The sequence below is a fragment of the Ochlerotatus camptorhynchus genome, unplaced genomic scaffold (genome assembly GCF_037179485.1).
Source record: "Ochlerotatus camptorhynchus isolate MF236.1 unplaced genomic scaffold, CSIRO-AGI_Acam_v1.1 ptg000330l, whole genome shotgun sequence".
In the NCBI taxonomy this organism is placed as follows: Eukaryota; Metazoa; Arthropoda; class Insecta; order Diptera; family Culicidae; genus Ochlerotatus; species Ochlerotatus camptorhynchus.
In genome coordinates, this window is record NW_027040818.1 from 4,951,154 (window position 1) to 4,977,907 (window position 26,754).

The 26,754-nt window shown below is 42.4% G+C and overlaps 1 protein-coding gene across 2 annotated transcripts in view; it reads right to left on the minus strand.

The window, feature by feature from the left end:
* The window catches only part of LOC135708469 (uncharacterized), a 120,816-nt gene extending 94,328 nt beyond the window's left edge, over positions 1 to 26,488 (minus strand). For both annotated transcript variants that reach the window (XM_065230591.1, XM_065230588.1), the window contains exon 1: positions 25,597 to 26,488. The gene's annotated coding sequence lies outside the window, so the exon portion shown is untranslated. The remainder of the gene's footprint in view (positions 1 to 25,596) is intronic.
* Between the last annotated feature and the right edge of the window lie 266 nt (positions 26,489 to 26,754).

Sequence of the window (26,754 nt, forward strand, 5' to 3'; positions counted from 1 at the left end):
GGCGTTTTTTTTTTTTTGGGGCATGACGTAGTTCGCCTCCTTGTGGTGTGCCCGTGGAAACGTTAATTATCGAACCCAAGGGAGAGATATTGCGGCTAAACGAACTACCGCAGAGTAAGGACGCTGGAACCCCGATCCAGCTCGTCCCAGGAGGTTGATAAGCCCTGCCCAAACCCTCGTTGAGCAAAGGCAGGAGTGACACCGTGGACAGTGGACAGTTGGCTGGCTATCACGTCTGCTCTAGAACTCAGGCGAACAACTAACAGCGAACAACAAGAGGAAGGCCCTGCACAACTGCTCACTGTGCAGTAGCGAGTGTCACGTCTGACACAACACTTAGTGATGCGCCATAGCGCAACCGGCCCCCTCCCATGACGTAATGCTTTCGGTTCCGGGGAGGGCAAGGGCCTAGAGCACAGGGTAAGGTTTAGTGGGTCGGGAGTGCTACTTCTCCCATCTCCACACCCTGAGTTATCTTCTCAGGTGTCTGGGAGCAGATTCCCACCTGTAAAAAAAAAAAAAATATAAAAACAAGACAGTGCTCCAAACGCGAGGACTTCAAACGCATCCGAAAACAGGTGGCAACTAACAATCAACCAGGACGCAAGAAGGACAAAGTCCCGGCATTTCGGACGGAGGATTTCCCGCCTCTTCGTGCTCCTCAGCAAAGGCAAGCGAATTCACGGGTGCATCCCACTCAAGCAACTTCCGGTGATTCTGCTGGCCAAAGCTCTCCATCCCCCCCTGGATTCTGGAGACAACCAATAGCACAAAACAACAACCCCGATCTGTTCTCAGCGGATGAACTGATGGAAATTTTCGTCAACATGTCCGGTGCTCTTCGTAAGTGCCGCAATAAGCCCGAACAGATCCAAGTGCTCGGTAAGTTCATCATCCAGTATGGCGTCTAAACCGCTAACTATCGTCACCTGGAATGCTTGCTCTGTAAGAGCAAAAAAGATTGAGCTTGCCGACTTCCTCCGCAAGCACAGCATCGACGTGGGCCTTCTAACCGAGACCCATCTAAAGTCCGACGAAAGCCTCTGGTTGCCTGACCACAACATTATCTGGCTTGATCGCACCAGCTCCAGGGGGGGGGGGGGGGGGGTGTTGCGGTCATCGTCAAGAAAGGAATAAAATACCACACTCTGTCCCATATCCGCACCTCTATCATCGAGGCCCTTGGTGTGGAGGTGGAGTCGTCGACTGGATACGTCCAGTTCATCGCCGTCTACTGCCCTCGACAGTGTGCCGCCAGCAGTGGACTAGTGGCTAAATTTAAGAAGGATCTGTCCACCATCACCCGTACCGGTTTCCGCTTCGTAGTTAGAGGAGATCTGAATGCTCGCCATGAGGCCTGGCGGAACTACCAGCAGAACCTGAACGGTCGTCTGCTGTTCGACCACTCACAGCATGGGCTGTACTCCGTTTGGTTTTCGGATGAGCCAACATTTATCTCACCGGAGGGCAACCCATCGACGCTAGACCTGTTCCTGACAAATATCGGCTTGTCCAAGCCGGTAGCCTTGAACGAACTCAGCTCCGACAACCAACCGGTGGTGGCTGAACTGTGCTGCAACGTGGCTCCTGCTTCAAGCCTGCACAAGGACTACCATCGCGTAAACTGAGCCCAGTTTGGACGCGTGGTAGACAGGCACATCATCGACAACCCGCCGCTTGACACCGTGGAGGACATTGACCGAGCGTTGGAGGGACTCCACCAAGTCATAATCGTAGCTGACGAGGCGTGCGTCCGACGAGTTCCCGTGAGGGGTAAGTTTGATTCGCCTGAGAAATGTTCGTAGACGCCAGTTTCAGAGGACTGGAGATCTGGGCAACAAACGTGAAATGGCCGATCTGAACAGGCAGATTGCTTCCAGAATGGACTCACTCCGAAATGAAAGTTTCGGGCGTGTTGTCCAGAATCTGGACGACCGCTCCAGACCATTCTGGAAGGTAGCCAAGGTCCTGAAAACTCATTCCAAACCCATTCCACCTCTCAGAGTCGAAAATGATGACGATTGGCTTTTAATCACCCCACAGGATAAAGCAAATGCGATCGGCGAGCATGTCGCTTCATCGCATTTACTTGGCTCGAATATCCAAAGTCCGCTCGAAGATCAGGTTGCGCAATGCGTTCAAAACCTAGATGCCTCCCCTTGTGTCGTGTCGGCGGATATGATTACAGTACAACAAATTTGCTCAACGCTGAAATGCACCAAGAACATGAAGGCTCCCGGGTTTGACGGTATATTCAACTTGATCTTGAAGAGACTCAGCATGAAAGTGCAGTCTCTTCTAACCGCTATCTTCAACAGATGTTTGGAACTGCACTACTTTCCAAGCATCTGGAAAGTAGCAAAAATCATACCAATCCGCAAACCCGGTAACGATCCAACATTGTCTTCAAGCTACAGACCAATCAGCCTCCTTTCAGCACTGAGTAAATTGTTCGAGAAACTCATTCTCAATCGTTTGTTCAATTTTGTCGAGGAAAACAACATTCTCCTTCCGGAACAGTTTTGATTCAGAAAAGGGCACTCCACCAATCATCAGCTAGTACGGGTGATGAATAATATCCGAAGTAACATAGCTGTATCCAAGTCCACAGCCATGGCCTTGTTAGACGTTGAAAAGGCGTTTGACAATGTTTGGCATGACGGATTTGTGTACAAGCATTGTAACTTCAACTTCCCATTACATCTGGTTAAAATCACCCGTAACTACCTCCAGCAAAGGTCGTTTAAGGTATCGTTGAATAGTTATCTTTCAGAAACGTTTTCCATCCCAGCAGGAGTCCCGCAAGGCAGTCTGCTGGGCCCCTTGTTTTACAGCATTTACACTTCCGACATTCCTCCCCTCGGAGACGGTTGCGAGTTTTTCCTGTTCGCAGATGATACCGCAATAGCCGTCAAAGGAAGGATGCCTCGCGAAATAACGAACAAACTTCAACGATGCCTTGTAACGCCTTTGCTGATTATGCCACCACGTGGAAAATCAAAATCAATGCCTCCAAAACACAAGCGATCATGTTCCTCCATCGGCAATCGCCCAAACTAAAACCGGCTCCATCTTGTACTGTAATCATGGATGGCACAAGGGTTGAGTGGTCTGCCGAAATAACCTATCTCGGGATGTTGTTCGATGAAAAGCTCCTCAACCGTTCGCATGTAGAGAAAACTGTAGGCAAGTGTTCTACCTTGGTTAGGTGTCTGTATCCGCTGATCTGCCGCAGATCCCGCCTCTCAAGGGTGAACAAACTGGCCGTCTACGAACAAATCATAGCACCTGCGATCCTCTACGCAGCTCCGGTGTGGGAATCATGTGCACAGACTCACAGGAACAAAATTCAGGTAGCTCAGCATAGAGTGCTGAGGATGGTTCTTGATCGGTTCTTGGTTCGACACTATAATAACAAATTTGCACGAAGAGGCAGGCATTGCCAAAATAGATTCAAGAATTAACGAAATTAAGAATAAATTTGCACAAAAATGTAATTTATCAGAACATGCTTTGATAAGCAATTTGTATATAGTAGATTAGGTGTATATAGTAGTTGTAGGTTAGTTATAGTCGTAAATAGTAGTTATAAGTAGTCTCCTTTTTCAAATTTAAAACAAACCAATCCCACCAAGGTGGTCATACTTAAAACAGGCCTGATAGGACTAGGAACTGTAATTAATAATAATTGAAATTTCAAAGGAACTAAAGTTGAAAAGACGCATCTGTGTCACTTGATAAGTTATACATGTAAACCACACAAATTCAAGAAATATAGGTAGATCATTTAAAGTAAAAAAATAAAATAAAATTATGTTTATTTCTGTTGGTTATGATAGTACATTGATTTAACATTTTAATTGATTAGCCTACCTGGCTCTTCATCTTTGTTTAATTTGATATTCTAATTTAATATTTGCGTTTTTCAACTAGTTTACAGAATACCCCTTTGGGGGTGTGTTTTGTTTGAATTGAAAAAAAAAAAAATTACCGGCTATTTCTATACAACGCATAATTTAGTGTAAAAAGGCACAGCAGATGAAGTGTATGATTAAATACCCAAAATGGGTGGAGCATGATTTTCTAGTTTTTTTAAAAATAATTATTTTTTCATGTCCGATTGACAAGCGACAAAATCGTAAAAACAGGAGTAACTTCGGCTGATATGCCCTTAATTGTTGCTTTCGTCCATACAGTAGCTGACCTAAGCTCCTTCTGCAGTTAACAAATAACATTTATTATATAAGACCATTATTCGATTTGACAGCATTCTCGGAGTATATTGACATTACACTGGAGGTCCCGGAGATAAAATTTGACAGTAAATTACACAAATTGTCTGATCAAATTACCGGTAGCTGATTCACTGTGGGAAAAGGGTCGATGATGGGACAATAATTTTAGTTGTAGGGTTAATTACCCCATTTCCGGCCTATTAAGCACAACCCACACTTAGTATTTCTTAATCTAGCGCAGTTTAGCACCAAACGGAATGTTATTATTACTGATGGCTTCCAAATTTATTTACCTTTCCGTACGTACCGTAAGATTTGATAAAGAGAAACCAATCGTTGAGATATTGTCAAAAGTCTAACACTACTTCTTGACGCCAAACTCGGCCTACGGATTCTAAACTCGGCCTAACGCATTGAAAAGCCATTGAAACGCCAATGAATTCACTTTGGCCTATCGGATGAAGTTAAAGATTGATTCGGTCGGAGCGCTTCATTTGTTTTTGAGAATATTGGGTGCAAACATTCACATCACGCGTTCTCATAGACTTAGTTTGGTAGAGGGCGAACACGAAATTATTGCGACACATTCAACAGGGCATAACTTTTTTACCATGTATTGTGTACATGCTGTCAAACTCGAAGTCGTGTTTTTCAATTCAACGAAAATGGAGGCGAGTTGAGAGAACAAATTCTGGAACACCTGGAATTTCCTGACCTGTCGCACCGGCAGTTGGGAAAAATGTTGAACATTCACCATTCAACCGTCTCCAGAGTGTTGAAGCGGTTCCAGGAGCGGTTGACGTTGGACCACGGCAAAGGAGTTGGAAGAAAACTGGGACCGGAGAACAAAAAGACGGAGAGAAAGGTGAAGCGGATGATTAAAGCAAATCCCAACGTCTCAAGCCGTGATTTGGCTAAAAAGATCGGCATGTCGCAGAGCTACGTCCAGAATGCAAAGAAGAGAGCTGGACTACATACATACAAGGTACAGAACTTCCCAAACCACGATGAGCGGCAACAATCGACGGCTAAAACTCGGGCACGGAAGCTCTACGAGAAGATGCTGACAAAATATGGCTGCTGTGTGATGGACGACGAAACTTATATAAAAGCCGATTTTAAGCAAATTCCGGGGTTGGAGTTTTTCACCGGCAAGAGCAAGTTCGATGTGGGCGACAAATTTAAGAAGAAGAAAATGTCGAAGTTCACCTCCAAATATCTCATTTGGCAGGCCATCTGCTCTTGTGGACTGAGGAGTGAGCCTTTCGTGACAAAAGGCACAGTAAATGGCGAGATCTACAAATCTGAGTGCCTCGAGACGCACCTTTTGCCGTTCTTGCAGCAGCACGACGAAGCTCCGCTATTTTGGCCAGATTTGGCATCATGCCACTATTCTAAAAGTGTCCTGGAGTGGTATGAGGCCAATTCTGTCCATTTTGTTCCAAAGGACATGAATCCGCCAAACTGTCCGGAGCTGCGCCCGGTGGAGCAGTACTGGGCAATAATGAAGCGGGAACTTCGGAAGAGCAAGAAGACAGTCAAAGACGAGAAGGACATGTTAAGAAAATGAAAAAAAAAAAACTGAGAAACTGGTACCGGATGACACTGTAAAGACTTTGATGGAGGGCATCAAGCGAAAATGCGTTCAATTTTACAAAAGGCTCCATCGATTAACTTTTCTTTTGATTTTTGAAGTAAATATATGTATAAAACTACCCTAAAATTTTGGTTTGATTCTAAACATTATAAGAAAATTGGCATGACATTTTCGGTGTCGCAATAATTTCGTGTTCGCCCTTTAGCTTATTAACTAAAGTGTCGTACCAAATGCATAATTGACATGTTAACTCTGAAATCATGGATTTATTTGAAGTTTTCTGCTCGATAGGCCCAAAATGGGTGGTTAGGCCGAAGTAGTTCTCTACCCTACTCTAACAAGTGCAAAAGATAATTGGATAAATAGCTAGGTAAAAAGGACACGCATAGCTAACGTTGAAAAATTGCTTAGACAGTGTTGCACGATCCCTCATAATTCCACTCTCGGAAGTGACCCAAAACATAAACCACCTTCCGTCATGCTTATTTTTACCAAAACATTTTAAGTCATGAAAAATTCACGCTATTAATATTCATGTTCCTCTACAAGCCACTTTCCAACAGCTGGGAAAAAGGAAACAGCAAAAGTATCATCTGCTCGGTATGCTATCTACCTGCCGTTCACTTTCCATCCGACAGGCACTTCACGGCCAACGACGACACGTACTGCACATTTGATTCCATCAATCCGTAACAACAAGGTACGTAAATCCCCCCTGGCAGCATCGACGGAAGCCAAGCCAAGATCCGTGGCGGAAGTCAATAGCGCTGTTGTGTTTTCGTTTTCCGTTTCACACAAAAAAAATCGCACACCGATAACAAAAGTAAAATGATATCGAAACATGCTCTTGTTTCTGAGAGCCGCGAGGAAGGGGCTCGATTGTTTTGTTGTGGTTCCTCATTATAGGGGAGGGGAGGAGAAACAAAACCTCGGCATGGCGATAGATGCAGGCAAGGTTCGGAAAAGTATGTCCTTGTTTTTTTTCCGTCCACTGAAACAGAAAAAAAAAATCTCACCGCTCTCGCAAAGCGTAAGGTGGGGTGGAGTTAATCTCATTTTCATTTTCTTTGTTCGAATTATCATAATTTATAAAAAAAAAATCTATCTAGATAACATTTGACCACCTTCAACCAGCTATGCAACTGACATAATCTTCAAATGAACTATCAACAAAATACAGAAAGCCATTTTTGACCCACCATAGCTCCATAGATGTGACCGGTGGAAAAAAAAAAGTAATGGGTGAACTTGTTTTTGCGAAAAATTAATTTCTTTTCTGCGTTCATCCTGGTCAGAGTCGACAGAGCCCGGCTTCTGGTGAATCCCATGAATTTATAATTAATTAGAGAAAGCGATTCGATGTATTTTGCATAAAAAGCCTATTATATTAAATTTGATCTCCTAGGTTGGAGCTTCCTTCCGGTTGAAGCGTTTTGTTGAACTGTCGGACGTTGGTCGGATGTGGCAATTGTTATGGTGGCATATGAATCCGTTTCTAAGCATCGTGCCGAATAATGATTGCTATATGGGAAATAGAAGAGAACAACTGTCAGAAACCGAGACGCAGCGGCAATTCAGTTATCGAGGTTTTATTTTATCACATGCCATGTGACGCGAAGCCACCCGACACCCATATCATTATTCGGTTCAAGGATCACCGCACCACGTCACCAGAGAGAGAGAGAGAGACAGGGCGAAAGGTTTGATGTGCGACGATGATGCAGTAATGTGTAATGTCAGGCGGGTTGACTCGGACTTAAAATTCGAACGTGACTAGACTGTGGAAGCGTAACTTGAGCTAGGGCGACTAATGTCCAGGAAGGTCCCCATCCCCAGCAGAACCAGATCAACCCAGATCGGACTGGAAACCAAACCAGAAGAGGAACAAAAAAGAGAAAGCAACCAATCGTCATGAATACTAATAAGAAAAGGGCGGCATGTACTTGCTGTCGTCCCCCCTCGTTCTTTTTTGAGAGGTGTCATGCATGAAAACCGAGAATGAGATGAAATTCACAGAACAAATTTCTGAATATTACTGAATCAGGGTTGTTAATGACGTTAACACCATTAATGTTTGCGTTAACGTCTTCAATGAAATTTCCGATTGAAAGCGTTAACGATGAACTTAACAGCATTAATTAAATTTATGATAATACATGTTTACATTTCGAGAACACGAAAATTCTAAGACATTTCATCAAATATTCCAAACATTATTTTTAAATTTAATTAATGCTGTTAAGTTCATCGTTAACGCTTTCAATCGGAAATTTCATTGAAGACGTTAACGCAGACATTAATGGTGTTAACGTCATTAACAACCCAGATTCAGTAATATACACTGTACCAAAACACCGTCCTCTGCTTGAATGAAACCTCAGAGCATTCAAATCGAAACATCGAAATTGCCTTTCCGGATGACGGTTGTTTTGAAATCAGATGGTTTTCCTCTCGAATACAGGATGAACATTATTATGAGAAGAGATAGGGCCTTCAGTTGGAATGCGTAATGCTAGGATGATAGATCAGAATGATAGTCATCTTAAATTGCAATGCATTTGGTATTGGTTTTGCCCATCAACACAAATCTCGATAACTTTTTCAAAGGGACGTATCAGCTTTTGTAAACAATGCATTTGATCGTCGATTTGGCGTAACTGGTAGCTCGCCCACGAAATTTTCCCCTACCTTCTAGTGGGGTTAGTAAGCAACATTGGTAATGCGATGTGAAACTGTGGATTGTCTATTTCGTGGCGGAGGAAGTTTCCTCTAAAGAGCCTGAATTTATAAAGAGGCGACATCTTATCCATTTGACAGGTCTTCTGCTCGATTGGAATGACTTTTCCTATGACTTTAACAGACAATCGATTGTTCCAATTTTGACATGTCGCCTCTTTATAAATTTAGGCTCTTTAGTTTCCTCTACCTACTAGGATTGGGCGATCTTGGATCGATCATTGCAAGGTCGATCTTTTTCGTCCCGATTTTCGATTTTCCGGGTCGATTATTTTTCGACGAAAAGATCGAAAAAATCGATTTTTTCTTTAAAACCTTTTCGATCTTCAAAAAAAAAAAGGTTTAAATTTTCTAAGTGTATTTACACGAATACAGCAACATTTGAAAGGTTTGCGCTAAAAAGCCTGAATTTATAAAGGGATGACAAGTCAAAATTGGAACAATCGATTATCTGCCAAAGTCATAAAAAGTTATTCCAATCGAGCAGAGAACCTGCCAAATGGATAAGGTGTCGTCTCTTTACCCAACTCAGTCTCTGTAGTTTGCGCTACCTCCCTCCTGTGCTCGTTGCTCTTTGTCGACACATTTTGTCTACACGGAGAAACAGAATAATATATTTTGATTGATCAATCATTAATGATTCAAAACTACGCACAAATGGCAAAACATTATTACCGAACTGAATTAACACACACATTGACAGTGAGCAAGTGTGACGTTCATTTACTCTTTGTTTTTTTTGCTCGCTGCTTTGCGCACATTTTATTCAAAGAAAAATTCTAACCGGTGATTTAATTGAATATTATAAAGGAAATAATTTCCAACGTACCAACGGGTACCAACGGGTACCAACGTAAACAAAAAATAAATCAAAAAATCGATCCAACAGAGATCGATTATTTGGTACCGATTTAATCAGTGGATCGATTCTAGACGTAAATATAGGATCTTTTGGTTTGCGTGAGCGTTCTTTGGTTCGTATGAAAAGGGCCTAACAAATTGTTTGTAAAGTTTATAGGCCCTTTTTGAAAGTTACGCGAACATTACATCATGTGTTAATTTTTAGTAAACACGGCACCGCTCAAACGCCAAATTTGGTCGTGAGTTTATTCCGTGTATTTATAACTGATGTAAGAACTCAGCACTCACCAACTACCTACTCGGAGATCAAACATACAGCACCCGGTCGACTCAGAGGGTTTCGCGATACAAAAACGAAGAACTTTCACTTTTATTTGCCACTTTCTGTGTTATGTGCGTGTTGTTCTGTGTTCATAATTTCGTGTAATATGTGTCGTGTAGCCTAATCGCGTTGTTTACTGTACCGGTACATACCGCTGCTGCCGTTGATGGTGAATCGGGATGACCGACACAGTGACTCCTGTCCTACTGTGCGGCCGGAACTCTCGCCAGCTTGGCGAAGCGAGTGGATGACGGGCCAGCGGGCGTTGCTGGACGGTCTGATGGCAGGCGTCGTCCTTCGTTGGCACGATCGGCCGACCGTGGCAAGGCCACCTTGGTCAAGCCGAGAAGGGAAAACTCCTTTACGATTATGGCCTACCTTTGGCCAGATAATATTGTTTGGTCCTTGACAATTAGGCTCGGAAACTGTTTCCAATTTCACGAGCCGGCCTTGTGCTGACGGATGACCTTTTTAAGGTTCAATATAAAAAAGAGGTCCTGAACGTTAGCTTGCCCTAGCGCACCTAGCTGCTGCTAGGGGGGAGGTCCTGGTTCACGTTCTAAAACACCAACCACTGCACTTAGCTAATTTAATTGCGTCTTAGCACACGGACGCCTGATATTAAAAGAGCCTGATTTTGGGCAATGGCCGTTCTTCTCCCCAATTTTCTTTCATCCCGTCATCCTAGTTTTCTATGGTTGTTTGTAGTTTTATTGTGGACATAACGTAACGGCACAACATTTTAACAGCGGTACAGAACCCTATCACTTCTGTGGTATACTGCTGTTCTTACACAAGAAACGTGAAGGTTCTGAATATATAACATAAATGACAAAAACCTATGAATTTGTGACCAAACGGTTACATATTGGTCAATAAGGAAATCATCCGAATTTCGACAGCATATTGTTAAAGGCAGCCCAGTGGCAGGCGCGTAGGCAACATGTTATACAGTGACAGCGGGCCCAGCACAGCAAAATAAACTATTTGAGCCCGGGACATGCTGCCTACTGTCAAACGCTGCTGTTGGTATAGGCCTTGTCACTGGCCTGGTTAAAGGGCTCGAGCAATACTATCATAGAGGTAACTCGAGAGGTCTTATAAGACTAGAAGGTTCCGAAATAACGTGCTCAACTTTTTGGCTCAGCTCTGGTACTCTCTTCGGTCCCAAGCTAATCGATTCACCCCTCGAAACATAGGGAAAACCAATAACCCCTCATTTTATATGTCAAACTTTCATAGCGAATCAAAACAAACATTACGTAGTACTAGAATTTCGACTAGAATAGGGTACGTTAATCGTTTGCTTGGGACCAATAGGCTAGTCAAGTGGTGAGCCAATTTAAAATCGTTAGTTTCGTATTGATTGTTGATACTATAGTCAGTCGACTTAGTTCAGTGTATGACGCTCCATTTATGTGCATCATATTGAACAGAATTTTACCCTACTGTTTCGATCTGTGTATGATCATTCGAAATTGATTCATTTACCCTTTGGGATTCATTCACATGACGAACATTCAGTTGTATTTATTTCAATCCTCTCATTGATGGTGTTCAGAGAACCACAATAAGCGCAAAAACGTAACCTCAATGTAGCCCTATGTTAGCTCATAAAGCATTGATTGAATGTATTTCTAGCTAACAGCAATGTAAAGAACTGATATAAGGCAAAAAGGCAATTTTATGTCTGATCTTACGGTGACAGGTGCCTTTCTCGTGTAATTTAAAATAGCTTCATTTCTGTTGGCGATCAAGTTATCCACGATTAGCATAGCAAACGATGTTTTTTATAGCGATAAATAAAATTGTCATTCCACTGCTAACGGTCAAACCCTGAGGGCAAGGTGACTACATATAGGTGTTCTCATGTGTCAAATTCATGATTCAGCCATGTTGGATTTTTGTATGGGACAGCGACCGAGTTGTTTACAATTTGCTCTAAAACCGCACTTTCCCCCCCTCCCCCGCGACCTCCTCGCCTATATAGTGACAAAGCTGTATCACCATGTATATACCCACCATGCCTGGGAGGGATACCTAGACTCGAAACATATAAACGTCAAAAGGAGCCAGACACAAGCTGTCAAGAACTGTCATTGGGAGCCAAGCAGTTTAATGTTGGTTTGACGATGCTTTTCTTAAAGCCCAAACGCAATGTGCTCGGAAGCGGAACGGAAACGGAAAGTTTGACAGTTGTCACAAATGACATCAAGATGTCTAGCCGAAGTCGATTTGGTTTTCAATCCAACAAGTAGGCTTACTCAGATCGGGCTTTTCCGCTGCCGCTGCCATTGCACTTGGGCCTTCACAATTGAACAAGAATACAGAAGGCGGTATTAAAATCTTGCGTAAAGTAATTTCTGACAAACTGTTGTTTCTAGCTATTTTATTTATTTTAGATTCATTCATTGAATATGCATATTGATCTCACTCCTACACACTCCTACACAAATCAACATATCCATCGGATAGGGGAAGTCTTCTCCCACTCGATGGTGATGTCGGTTTGCCAGGGAGAGTCATGAATTTCGAGAAATCATCGCGAGAAGCCATTGTTTACAAAAGCTGTTACGCCCTAATTCCAGCTCTATCTAGAAGTACATTTTCTCACTGCACAAACAAGCACTACACGTTCAAAGTAAAACAGGCAATATTGCTACGCCTATATTGATTTGATTTCAATAGTTCAAATTTGCATGACATGAACAAAAGCTATAAAATGAATGCCGCGTGTTTCTCAAAGCAGTTCTGGGCTGAAGCGTTAAACACAGCAGTATATCTGATCAACCTTAGGCCTCATGAAGATTTTTTTGATCCACTGGTGCACTTGCCAAACCAGAAGTGGAAGAAGCTGGACCCAAATTCGACAAAATACATGCCTCTTGGTTATGCTGAGGATACCAAGGGCTACATACTGTACAACCTGGAGAACAATAACATCATTATAAGCCATGACGTGAGGATCGCAGACGAGGGCCGAAACGATGTGGTAATACCTAAGCGAGCAGCACGAGTTGAGTTTTTGGAGATCAATTTTTCTGACGAGACGGCCACCGCCGGATGCAGAACGATGCAAAGACGAGGTGAATGATAGCTCGAAGAATGAACCATTTAGTCAAGGCTGTCCCATTGGTAGTATGTAATAAATGTTCCCATATATAAATTTGTAAAAGTGGAAATAATACGCATTTGATGCATATTCAGGTCAATAGAAGTTGACGACAGCCTAAAGAAATAATTCATCAATTTTGTGTTGGGAATTATTGTAAAACAAGGTACAATTAAATAAAAAAAAAGTTTTTTCCTATACATTTTTTAACCGGTTTACTACCAGTCCCCAGAGAGCCAAAATATTCAAATTTGAGAGAGAAAATTCCCTCTCACGAGCTCAATCTCTCAACATGCCATGTATTTTAATGACACTCGATTTCTGATTTCCCTCTCACAGACTACAAAATTCAGTACCTGACACTGCAAAACATGTCTGGTACCTCTATATTTTCTGCCCCGCTCCATTCATAAAAATCGGCGAGAAATCCTTCTTTATTCCTTTATTTACGGTGGTCTCTGTTCCACAATCTACACACTAAAAATCAAAATCGATTTCCTGCAAAATGGATTGCTGAACTACTTCCAGCAAAAATACATTTTACTGATAAACTAGCAATGCGAAAAATGTTGCTGGATGCTCAGCTACCTGCATAATATGTCAAAACAGGGATGTGTTTTGAGTTTTACATTCCCGCGTTTATTGTTTTCATGGATCGAAGTGCACTTTATAACAAATTCATCGTGCATATTACTAGCCGAATTCAGCATTGAGACATATTTTCCATTTGATTTCGGCGAACACTATTTTCCAAGATGTCCTTTGTTTACATACAATATACAATATAAAAAAAAACAAGATCTAACTGACGGAAAAATATAACAGCAATCAAATGATTACTGTGTGTTTTTCACAATAATTAATTGAACGAATGAATCATCATGCATTACATAGTTTACTTATTCTCTAAGACAATAATCAAACCCAATATTTATTCAATTCATTTTGCTGACTGTACAGCAAAGAGGGTTTCACTTGGATTTACTGAAAGAATCAGTGAAATATCACTGAATTAACAGTAAAGAGCTGTCACTTCTGCGATACTTTATTTTGCTGGTCGATCAGCAATAATATTTTGCTGGATGAATTACTGTATTTCCTGCTCGGCAAAATCCAGCAAAGTAAAATAACAACATAAAATGGGTGTGTAGTGCCAATCACCGACGTACATCGATTGCCATCCATTGACGGGCAATCGAATGTGCGTGAAGGCAGCAGCTTCCACACCTGCGTAAGATATCGCACCCATTCAAACACACATGGGCCGGGACCAACGGCTTTACTTCCTTTCCGAAGGAAGACGTGACCAGAGATTTTCATGCCTCAGAAAAATCCCACCGACCTCGGCTGGGATTGAACCAAGACCCATTGGGGTTATAAAGCAGTTACGCTTACCACTATACCACCAGGCGGCGGGAAATCCTTTTAGGGGTGAGCTATTTGGTGTGCAGAATGTGTAAAAAAGGAGGGACTTCGGATGTATTTTTTGTGCAGAATATGTAAAAAAGGAGCGACTTCGAATATAAATCTAAATGCATATATAGAGGTACCAGACACGTTTTGCACTGCACTGTCCTCTGTGAACAATTAACGGAAAACAGATTATGCGTAGTTTCCGATAGATGTCACCGCAAACAACAGCAGTGACATCTGGTGGAACATGAATGCAGAAGCTTGACAAAATGTTTAATTCAGAACAACTTGAAGAAGAGGCGGCAGCAGTGACTGTTGAACCAATTAATCATGTTTCCATGCTTTTACGATAATTTTTCTTCAGATGTCACTGCTGTTCTTAATAATGACATCTATCAGAAATTACGCATACATTTAGTTCCGTTAATTCTTAATAGAGGACAGTGCAGTCAAAACATGTATGGTATCTGTATATATGCAGTTAGATTAACATCCGAAGTGCTTAATTTTTTACATATTCTGCACACAAAATACTTTCTAAGCCCCGCCTCGAACAGGATTTCCCGCCAGTTTCTATGAATGGGACCATGAAACCTTTCATTTGGTGGTTGTTCCGTCCAATTAGGTTCAGTGGTTGTTGAGAAACACGAAACACATCTTGTTTCGTCCATATCTCTGGAACCAGTTGACCGATTCCAAAAATATTCAAAAACGTTCTATGGGACCTTTCATTTGATGGTTTTTGCGTCCCATTTATTTCAGTGGTTGCCGAGAAACACGTCTTTGGAAATTTTTCGTTGCATACACACACCGACATTTTTCGATTTTGTCGAGCTGAGTCGAAAGTCACTAAAATATGTAAATGTAAAGTAGCTATTAGGAGTACATTAGGTTATGATCACTTGGTATGTATAGCTAAAGACATCGTCTATCCACTTGAAAGTGTGTTCAAACTTTTGTTTTACTGTAGACATTTTTAAAAACGTGTTCTTGCTATTATTTATTACACTTAACTTTACAGCACTATTTCAATAAATCAACTGGTTAATCTAATCTACACTTCATTCCAGGAGTCCGGAAAAGATATTATAGTCATAATTTTCTGTTTATTCAAGATAATTGCCTCAATAAACATTTTCAAATTTGGTCCAATTTCAGCTAGGCCCAATGTCACCCCGTCTTACGGTACGAAAAAGCATTCGACAGGCTCAATCATACGAGAATATGTAGAGTGCCCTGAGGCACAAAGGAGTCCCAGATAAAATCGTCTACCTAATCGGAGCGCATTATGAGGATTTCACGTCGGGACACGGCTCGAACTTTTTCCCCGATGCATCTAAATGTTGCCCCACTACAGTATAGGTACTTCCAGCTTTCTGAAGGCATATCAAAGGTCAGATACTCCTAAAAACATCTTCAATGGAAACGCGATCCATGAAATAAAATTATCGCTTGACTGTTGAATTTCTATCGTTTTGCACCCACAAAGTTGGTACAATGATGTATTGTTTCATCTTGAACCAGGGTGTAACTTTTGGAATACATTAACAATTTTGGTGTTTTTTTTTCGGTGAAAGTCTGGCTCTTGAAGACCTTTATAACAAGGGTCAAAGTATTGAGTTTTACTTTGGTCAGGCTTCGAAAACTTCTAAACGAACTTTTGCCACAACTTACTGTACGGTAGCAGGGCAATGCAGTGGAGGAAATCGTGTTTTTAATATCTTGGCAGCCAGATAGCGTCAGACGGCGGTCCTATAACGATATAGGTGTACGAATCAAGAAGGTTTAGGGCTGCCTTGGCGAGTTTAAAAACATATCTGTGGGAGCTAAGGTGTGCTTTTGAAGATTCTTGTTAAATTCACCTTAACGTGAGACGAAAATTATCCATTATGAAAAACTACACATTCAGAATTTATCGATGTGTTCGGTTATGTTTTAACTGAAGCCTCAACAGCAGAACGTTCGGTAAAATTTTGACGTTTATTTGAATGCCTATTTTGCTCAACAATAATTTCAAAACACAGTTCCGCTGCTCGGAGTTCGGTAAAAACTAACCGAAGTCGGTGATAATTTCTAAGTGTGTTGTTACCGTTGCGACGTAATATCCCAACTTGCTTGCCGAATAAAAAACTATTCGTATTAAAATTTCAATTATTAATTGTTAAATGTCTAATTTTTATGTGTATATGTCTAAAAATAAATATGATAGTTAATATACACTTCTTGTTAGGAATATACAAGTTACCTGCACACTCTACAAGTTAAAATGTTATATATATACATGCATAATAAAAGCAAGAACAAAGTTTGTTAAAATACACATTTAGTACACACAACAACACGTTAAAATTGCTGCAGGGGACGGTTATTGGATTGTCGCGGGTGGATATAGGACGAATAAAAAGGAAGGAACAGAAAAAGGAGAAGAAGAAATAAAGGGCTAGCTACTGGGACTGGAGCAACAATCGAGGCTTTTTCCAAAGTACCACGGAAGTGAACGGATCATCGTGCAACATTAAGTAGACGAAGCTAGAACCTCGTGAGCGATTGTGGCCGTTTTTCCCCAGACACCCACGGAACCAAAGGGGTTAGTCTGTACCGCGCGTATACTGAAGTTTATCGGCTTGTGTTTTGTCGCCAATCAGGACGCGAAGACCCACGCTAGCTCCCAGTGTTACCCCCTTGTGGACCAAATCTCGGCAATCCAAGCCGGCCCTCGAGTTTTGAGGTTAAACCGACGACGCTCATCCCGACATCGCGTGCTGTTTCCCTGTGTGAGCCACGCCCGACGGTAACCCTGGCCGTAGCCCGAACCACGGTCAATCACACAGACTGGTTCCCTGAGCGCACCCAACCAGACGACGGCGCCCAGTATCATCACGGTCCCCCCCGACCACTCGCCCGCGACCACGTGTCCCCTCAGCAGCCGGCCGGCCAACCATTACACACCCAACCCACTGTAAGTGTTAGTTAGGAAATAAAAAGGATTAAAGTGAATTTGTGTGTCGTTTAATCTATGAAAGATTGGACTCTTGGATAGCGATTCCATGATAAAAGCCGACCCTGAGAGTGAGAGGCCTCAAGCTCGAGCTAGCCAGTAAAAAGAGGCGGATGTAGCCCACCCCAGACGACCTCCGTGGCTAGACCAGAGGTTAGGGGAACCTTTAGACTAGCCCTTCTGGCTAGGCAGTAACAATTGGCGCCCAACTAAAAAAATCAAAGCTATTCAAGTGTTCAAGATTTCGTTAGATCAGCCAATCCAAAAGTGTGCAAGGGAAGCTAGCGAGGTTAGGTTTTGGCAAGCAAACAGGATAGAGTGTTTCGATGGTAACGCGATCGTTGAATTCCTCCACTATTGTGTTCTGAAATTCATTGAATCATCTTACTAGTGCGCGTACCCTTACGAAAGTCTGCATTTTTTGTCGTTTCTACACCAAATAGCGGGAGTAATTTTGCGTTAAATTGAGTGAATTTGATGGTTATTGAGTCTTGATTCGACTAATAGCTCTGAGCAGGGTTTTGTTTCGGATCAAAAGATGTATTGTGTTTGATTTGATGAATGGTTTTCGTCAAGAGTCAAATTTCGGATTGTGTTTTCTTTATTAGGATTTTCAAATAACTTCTTCGTGATAGTTCAACATAGTTTTTTTTTTCAATTGCATTCGTAATGGATTTACAAACGCTCTACAGAGGGATGAACGTGTCTCATCTATCCATTGATGAGGTTGAACACGAGCTTCTCATTAGAAACATTCTGTTTGGACAGGATGAACACGAAAGCATTAAGCGGAGAAAGTTGAAAGATCAGATGAAAATTGAGCGGGAAACCAACACTTTTGTTGCTTCACCCAGTTGGAGAGCTGTTTCCAAAGAGACTGACATCATTGGTGTTAAGCTCAAAATTATCAGTGGATTGCTCAACAATCCGAAAGCTGATGCTCGTCAGAGAGAAAAGCTTTGTACTCGACTAGTGCATTATCGTGTGCGAATTTTCATGCTCGTGAAAGCTAAAGGTTCAGAAAAACATTTGGGTGAAATTTCAGATCTAGGAAAACATGCCAGTCAGCTGTTTCAAATTCATTTTCCTGAAATGGAGACAAACAATGAGCTCCCAAAGGAACCCACACAACTAGGATCGGAAATTGATAAGATTTTGGAGGAAGTTAGAAGTGAGATTGAAATCCTAAATGTAACAGCTATAGAGAATGAGCTTAACGAGGCAACCTTATCAGATGAAGCAAGTGGTGGTGTAAAAAGGAAGTCATTGACATCCAAAAAGCAGGACTTGGAAGCATCAATGAAGCGAAATGATGAAATATTGGAAGTTTTAACAGGATATGAGGAAGGGAAACAAGAAAATGTAAAGGAGGTAATCAAACATTTCAAGACGTTTGTGCTGCAATCTTTAGCACAACAAAAATTGATGAGAGAAAAAGAAATAGCTATGAAGGAGAAGAGGATAAGAGAAGCAGAGGAAAACATTGAGCGAAAAAGGAAATTGGAGCAACTTTTGACCACCCTGAATGATCAATTGAAGGCAAATCAGGAAAGAATTCAAGCCGAGCGGGAGCAAAAATATAAACTGGAACAAGGGACAGGAGTAGGTTTATCCAACCCAGTTAAGAAAGATGACGGGAAAATAGATTCAAATTCAGAGAACGAAGATTCACAAAGGGGTAAACCGAAAAAGCAGTTGTCAGAGGAAAGCTCTACTGAGAGTATAGAGGACGAGTCAGAGAAGCGAAGTTTTTTGAAAAAGATGGAAAATAAGAAAAAGAAGGAGGAGAAAAGGGAGAAATTCCGACGTTCATCGTCAAAAAAACATGGGGAAAAGCGTCACCGAAAGGTAAGCTTTTCGTCAGTTTCTACGAGTAGCTCACTCACAAGTAGTAGTTCCGAAAGCTCAAGCTTTTCGAAGTCGGAAAGTTCTTCGAGTTCGTGTGAATATGAAAAACGGAGTAGGAGAAAACATGGAAGGGGAAGGAAAACTAGGAGCAGTTTGAAAAGAATTCCAGTTTCTGAGTGGAGATTAAAATATGACGGTAAAGATCAGGGACGACGGTTGGCGGAATTTCTTAAAGAAGTCAAGATGCGGTGTAAATCGGAAGATATTTCCGACAGAGAACTTTTTCGTAGTGCGATCCATTTATTTTACGGGCGTGCGAAAGACTGGTTTATGGAAGGTTTTGAAAATCGAGACTTCCGTAGCTGGTCGGAATTAAAAAGGGAACTCAAGCGCGAATTTCTTCCACCTGATCTAGATTTTCAGATTGAAATTCAAGCCACCGGACGTCGACAAGCTCGCGGAGAGAAGTTCGTCGATTACCTGCATGACATGCAGAAGCTTTTTCAGTCGATGACTAAACCAATTTCGGAGCATCGAAAATTTGAAATCATCTGGCGAAACATGAGGTTTGACTATAAAAACGCTTTGACTGGGGCGGGGATTAAATCTCTGTCCAAGCTAAAGAAGTATGGTCGAATCATCGATGAAAATAACTGGAATTTATTCCAAAAGCCTAACGAAGGCACGAACCGTTTGAGAACCCACCAGATTAATGAAATTTCGACTGTCAATGATTCGAAATCAAAAACAAGTTGCGAGAATTCGCGAACTTTCTCCAAGAGCCAACTTAAAAATAAAAATGAAAATGATCAAAACAAGCGACATGAGGATCAAAAATGGGGAAAGGAGGGAAAAAAGGATGGAGGACCGATGGAAGGTTCAGCAAAGGGCACTTTGAAAACTTTAGCTCAACAGTATGAGCGCCCACCGATTGGCACTTGCTATAACTGCAGGAAAAGGGGGCACCATTACGCTGATTGTTCAGATAGGAGGCGAAAGTTCTGTAGACTGTGTGGATTTTCAGACGTCATTACTCCTGAATGCCCTATCTGCCAAAAAAACGAGCCGAATTCAGCCTGAGGAGGCAAGCTGAATCGTCACCTACAAATCCTCTCTCAGACGATCGATTACACACCGATCTTTTGACGAATGGTTTCGAGCCATTTTCGGATGACGATTATGTCTCCGATATGGAAGTCGATGAGCTTTTTGTGAAGATCGAAGGAGATAACCGACCGTTCGCAAAAGTTTATATAATGGGAACAGCAATAATGGGTTTATTGGACAGTGGTGCTCAGAGGACCGTTCTTGGGATCGGATGCAAACAATTGCTGAAATCACAGAAATTGAAAATTTTCCCTACAGACGTTTCCCTGAAAACAGCTTCGGGAACACCTGTGGAAGTTGAAGGCTACGTTCACCTACCAGTGACCTTCAATAATGAAAATAAGATCATCCCGGCTCTGGTTGCTCCGAATCTGAAACGAAGATTAATTTTAGGGTACGATTTTTGGAGAACATTTAAAATTCAACCCACTGTGCAATTCGAGCACAGTGAATTGATAGAGGCGATGCAAAACGAAGGAACAGGGGATGAAGAAATTAGAGGAGAAGAGGGGGATGGTGACGTAGAGATTATCACAGGAGAACAGAAAACTAAGCTTGAAGAAGTGAAAAAGCTCTTCAAAATAGCAATAGAAGGAGAAGTTCTAGACGTCACTCCTCTCCTCACTCACAAAATTGAACTCAAAGAAGAGTTTCAAAATACACCACCCGTCAGGATCAACCCCTATCCAACGTCCCCCGTAATGCAGAAACGCATTAATCGTGAGTTGGATAAAATGCTTTGTCAGCAGGTGATTGAACCCAGTAAAAGTGATTGGGCTCTTAGCACAGTCCCAGTCATTAAGCCCACCGGTGAAGTTCGCCTTTGTCTAGATGCTAGACGACTAAACGATCGGACTAGAAGGGATGCTTATCCTCTCCCACACCAGGATCGTATATTGAGTAGACTAGGGCCAAGTCGGTTTCTTACAACCATTGATTTGACTAAAGCTTTTTTACAAATTCCGCTTGACTTCAGTTCTCGAAAATATACGGCGTTCTCGGTGTTGGGTAGAGGATTGTTTCAGTTCACCCGACTGCCCTTCGGACTAGTCAACAGCCCTGCTACGTTGGCCCGGCTAATGGATAAAGTCTTGGGCTACGGTGAACTGGAACCGAATGTGTTCGTCTACCTCGACGATATCGTCGTTGTAAGCAGCACATTCGAAGCACACCTTCAAACACTGGCAGAAGTTGCCCGACGACTGAGGTCCGCAAATCTCTCCATTAATCTTGACAAATCAAAATTTTGCCTGAGCGAATTACCATACCTCGGGTATATTATCGGATCCGATGGTCTACGACCAAATCCCGAACGAGTTGAGGCCATAATCAATTATGAACGGCCAACATCACTTCGTTCCTTACGTCGGTTTTTGGGAATGTCGAATTATTATCGACGTTTCATTCCCCGTTTCAGCGAGATTTCTGTACCTCTGACAAATCTCTTGAAGAAGAAACCTAAAACGATCGTCTGGAATCCGGCTGCCGAGAAAGCTTTTATAGAGCTGAAAGAGAGTTTGATCGCAGCTCCAGTCCTCGCAAATCCGAACTTTCAACTACCTTTTACAATTCAAACCGATGCGAGCGATAGTGCCATCGCCGCAATCCTCACGCAGCAGCACGAGAATGGAGAGAAAGTTGTGGCATACTTCTCACAAAAGCTCTCTCCAGCCCAACAAGCTTATGCAGCATCCGAAAAGGAAGGATTAGCCGTGCTGACTGCCATAGACAAATACCGTCCATACATAGAAGGCACAAAGTTTATGGTCATAACCGATGCCTCTGCACTCACCCATATAATGAAGGGAAAGTGGCGCACTTCGTCTAGACTCAGTCGATGGAGTATAGAATTGCAAGGTTATGACTTTGAGATTCGACACCGAAGAGGGAGGGATAATATAATCCCGGATGCACTATCGCGTTCGATGGAGACAGCAGCACTAGATGAGGGAGATGCATGGTACTCCATTCAGTACAATAAAGTCCTTGCGACACCAGACGACTGTGTAGATTATAAAGTGGAAGAGGGTAAATTGTATAAATTCGTACCGAGTAAAACCGAAATACTCGACTTTCGCTTTGAATGGAAGCTTTGTGTTCCGGAGAAGTCTCGGGATGAGGTTCTCCGAAAAGAGCACGATGAATCGTTCCACGTTGGATACGATAAGCTGCTGGATAAAATCCGAACAAGGTACTTCTGGCCGAAGATGGCCACCTCAATACGGAGATATGTCGAACGGTGCCGAATCTGCAAAGAGTGTAAGCCAACAACCATCTCACAACATCCAACCATGGGTAACCCACGAGTAGCCACGAAACCTTTCCAAATTCTGGCGATCGATTTCATTCAATCGTTGCCTCGATCAAAATCTGGTTATTCACACCTGCTGGTACTCCTAGACGTCTATTCCAAATGGACCGTTTTAGTTCCAGTGAGGAAGATCTCGACGGTTCTTATTATCAAGATCCTCGAGGAACAATGGTTTCGTCGCTTTTCCGTTCCTGAGATCTTGATTAGCGACAATGCGACGAGCTTTATGAGCAAAGTTTTCAAGGATTTCTTGACCCGGTATCAGGTGAAACACTGGGCTAATTCCCGACACCATAGCCAGGCTAATCCGGTCGAGCGTTTAAACCGGAGCATAAACTCATGTATCCGAACGTATGTTAAAACTGACCAGCGTTCATGGGATTCGAGGATCTCAGAAGTAGAATATACTCTGAACAATACGTCGCATTCATCTACTGGCCTAACACCATATATGATTTTGTTTGGCCATGAAATTATTGCTACCGGTGAAGAGCATCGTCGTGATCCCGACACTTCTGATGTCTCCGAATCTGAAAGAGTGGATCGAAAATTAAAAATTGACCAGAAAATACACCAAATTGTCAGCAAGAACTTAGCTAAGGCACACGAAAGAAGCACCAATGCTTATAATCTTCGGTTTCGGAAACCTGCGCCAAGGTACCAGGTGGGACAGAACGTTTATAAGCGAAATTTTACGCTATCTTCGGCTGGGGAATCCTATAACGCTAAATTAGGTCCAGCCTATACACCGTGCACTATTGTTTCACGTCGAGGAACTAGCTCCTATGAGCTTGTTGATGAGCAAGGTAAAAATCTTGGTATATTTTCATCAGCGGATCTTAAACCCGGCGTCCCCGATGAAAACTGATCTCCGTCCAGCTTATCAGTTGATAAATTGCAGTATTAACGATGAAATTTTCCAGAAAACGATGAAATTCGTCCGATTTTGCAGAGCCTTTGTTGAGTACGCGTCTTTTGTATATAGGATGATTATCCACTTTTGTGTTTTGTAGAGCAAATAATGTGAGAGTAGAATAACGAATCTGATGATTTGAGAGTGTTCAGCCGTTTTGATTGTTTTCCGTATAGAGTTGTCCCGTTTTGTAAAAAGTAGATATTAAAGGACCACACGAACGTCATTGTCTGCGAAGGTAGAAGCGACAGGGAAATTTGACCGATCAAAGGTAAACAAACTACGAATGCAAACATTTCCAGGTTGCAATGAGCAGAAGCTACGGTACCAAGTTTCAGCCCTACATTTTCAGATTCTGATTAAGTTATACCTCTTATGACCCACAAAAATCCATAAATTTAAAGCATTTTCTCTAGATCTCACCTAAACAAACCTAGAATCGATTCCACAAAAACAACATTCGAAGAATAAGTCATCAGAATAAATTCGTTTTGATAAAGAAGAGCAATCTTACTCTTCCTCAAAACAATACCTTGTTTTGGATATTGGTAGAGTTGAAGATTTAGTAACCATTTCGCGGAGTTGATTGCGTTAACAAATGGTTCTCAAAGCCTGTTTGAGACTCTTATTTGTTGTTTTGACGCAAATAATGTAGATTTTTGTATGAAATCGAGAGCATGAATGTTGCGACTCAAACCTGGGTTGGTTTAAATGAATTTAACATTTGTAAAATTAATCGAAAACTTTGTTTTGATTAATTTTAGAGAGGGAGGAGATGGTAGTGTTACCGTTGCGACGTAATATCCCAACTTGCTTGCCGAATAAAAAACTATTCGTATTAAAATTTCAATTATTAATTGTTAAATGTCTAATTTTTATGTGTATATGTCTAAAAATAAATATGATAGTTAATATACACTTCTTGTTAGGAATATACAAGTTACCTGCACACTCTACAAGTTAAAATGTTATATATATACATGCATAATAAAAGCAAGAACAAAGTTTGTTAAAATACACATTTAGTACACACAACAACACGTTAAAATTGCTGCAGGGGACGGTTATTGGATTGTCGCGGGTGGATATAGGACGAATAAAAAGGAAGGAACAGAAAAAGGAGAAGAAGAAATAAAGGGCTAGCTACTGGGACTGGAGCAACAATCGAGGCTTTTTCCAAAGTACCACGGAAGTGAACGGATCATCGTGCAACATTAAGTAGACGAAGCTAGAACCTCGTGAGCGATTGTGGCCGTTTTTCCCCAGACACCCACGGAACCAAAGGGGTTAGTCTGTACCGCGCGTATACTGAAGTTTATCGGCTTGTGTTTTGTCGCCAATCAGGACGCGAAGACCCACGCTAGCTCCCAGTGTTACCCCCTTGTGGACCAAATCTCGGCAATCCAAGCCGGCCCTCGAGTTTTGAGGTTAAACCGACGACGCTCATCCCGACATCGCGTGCTGTTTCCCTGTGTGAGCCACGCCCGACGGTAACCCTGGCCGTAGCCCGAACCACGGTCAATCACACAGACTGGTTCCCTGAGCGCACCCAACCAGACGACGGCGCCCAGTATCATCACGGTCCCCCCCGACCACTCGCCCGCGACCACGTGTCCCCTCAGCAGCCGGCCGGCCAACCATTACACACCCAACCCACTGTAAGTGTTAGTTAGGAAATAAAAAGGATTAAAGTGAATTTGTGTGTCGTTTAATCTATGAAAGATTGGACTCTTGGATAGCGATTCCATGATAAAAGCCGACCCTGAGAGTGAGAGGCCTCAAGCTCGAGCTAGCCAGTAAAAAGAGGCGGATGTAGCCAACCCCAGACGACCTCCGTGGCTAGACCAGAGGTTAGGGGAACCTTTAGACTAGCCCTTCTGGCTAGGCAGTAACAGTGTAAACAAACTAAACTGCCCATAAAGCCATAAGAGTCCCATATGGATTTTTATCAGAAATTTGTTATCCATTAGAATGCATTGTAAACTATCTGTATTTTACACTGTGCACTAAAAGTCACATGTTTTGTTAAGAGAATATGGTGAAAAATACCAAAGATTTTTCTCGGCTTGCTGTTTTTCCGTATGGGACTGATATGCTTTTATGGGCAGTAAACTAAAACCAAACCGAAACATTCATATTATACCTGCGACTAATATTTCCGTCCGAATGCTTCCCAGATTCAGCTTCTGCCAGAAATCGACCCGCTTTTGCTGGTCTCACTTATTCCAACATGAAATGAGCTCCACTCATACCGTTGTCTGTTACTGACAGGACATCTCACTGAACCCACCCGAGCTCCAAACCCAACCGATCGTCAGTTGTAGTCCCCCCAAATCACCGGAACGAGTCGTCCCACCTAGCTCATATCACATTTCTATGCGCTCATTCTGCTGGCCTCAAACTTTCCACGAAATCCATTGGCTGACTGACCCATTGAACGATAATAAATTTTCCAATGACACCACTTCAGTTGTAGTACACAATTTTCCTCGCTTTTCTTCGTGCGCAACGATGTTTCAATTTGTTACGGCCTGCTCCAACAATAGCTTGTTTTGAACCTTGCCTCGAGTATGTCCTCTCTAAAAATAACGAACACCGATAGACTCTTCCTTACACTCAGTCGTTCGTTGAACAGAAGATTTGTAAGCACTTGTCGATGCGCGATGTATGCTCAAGGACGAAGTTTTACGCTACACTCCCACAAAACATCCAAAATGCTTGACCACAGCTGCTTCTATATCCAACCTTAGCAAGGTAAGCTGCCGATAGCAAAGGAGTAGGTAACGATTTTCCCACTAATCACTTGCCACTTTTACTCTACTTAGCGGTATTGAGGGGAGGTGCTATTTCCCATCGGCCACTTGACACACATATTTCTTCAGGCTGTTTCTTCTTTCTGCTTCGACGGGGAAAAGATGCTGGTCATTCGAGATTATTTACACCGAAACGATAGAATTTGGACACTGGAAGGTGTGCTGTAACACTGTACTGACCGGAAGTGCGGAAAACTCGAAACGTCAATCTGTACGCGTCGGTAGCCGGCAAACGACTGAATTGATGCGAATATGGAAGGAACAAGTTTCAAGCGATACGAGCACTGTTGCACACACACCGCCACGGCGCAACATGATTCTAGTACTGCAGTGGGACGGTGTGACACTTTTCCTTCCTCTGAGGGTGGTTGTTGCTGTATGCTTGTCTGTTGCGTAGCCCGCTTCCACTGTACCGAATACGGAACAGCTGATCAGATCGAGCAATCGTGAAAGTTTGATAAATGGTATTTTTTAAGGAAGCCAACAAC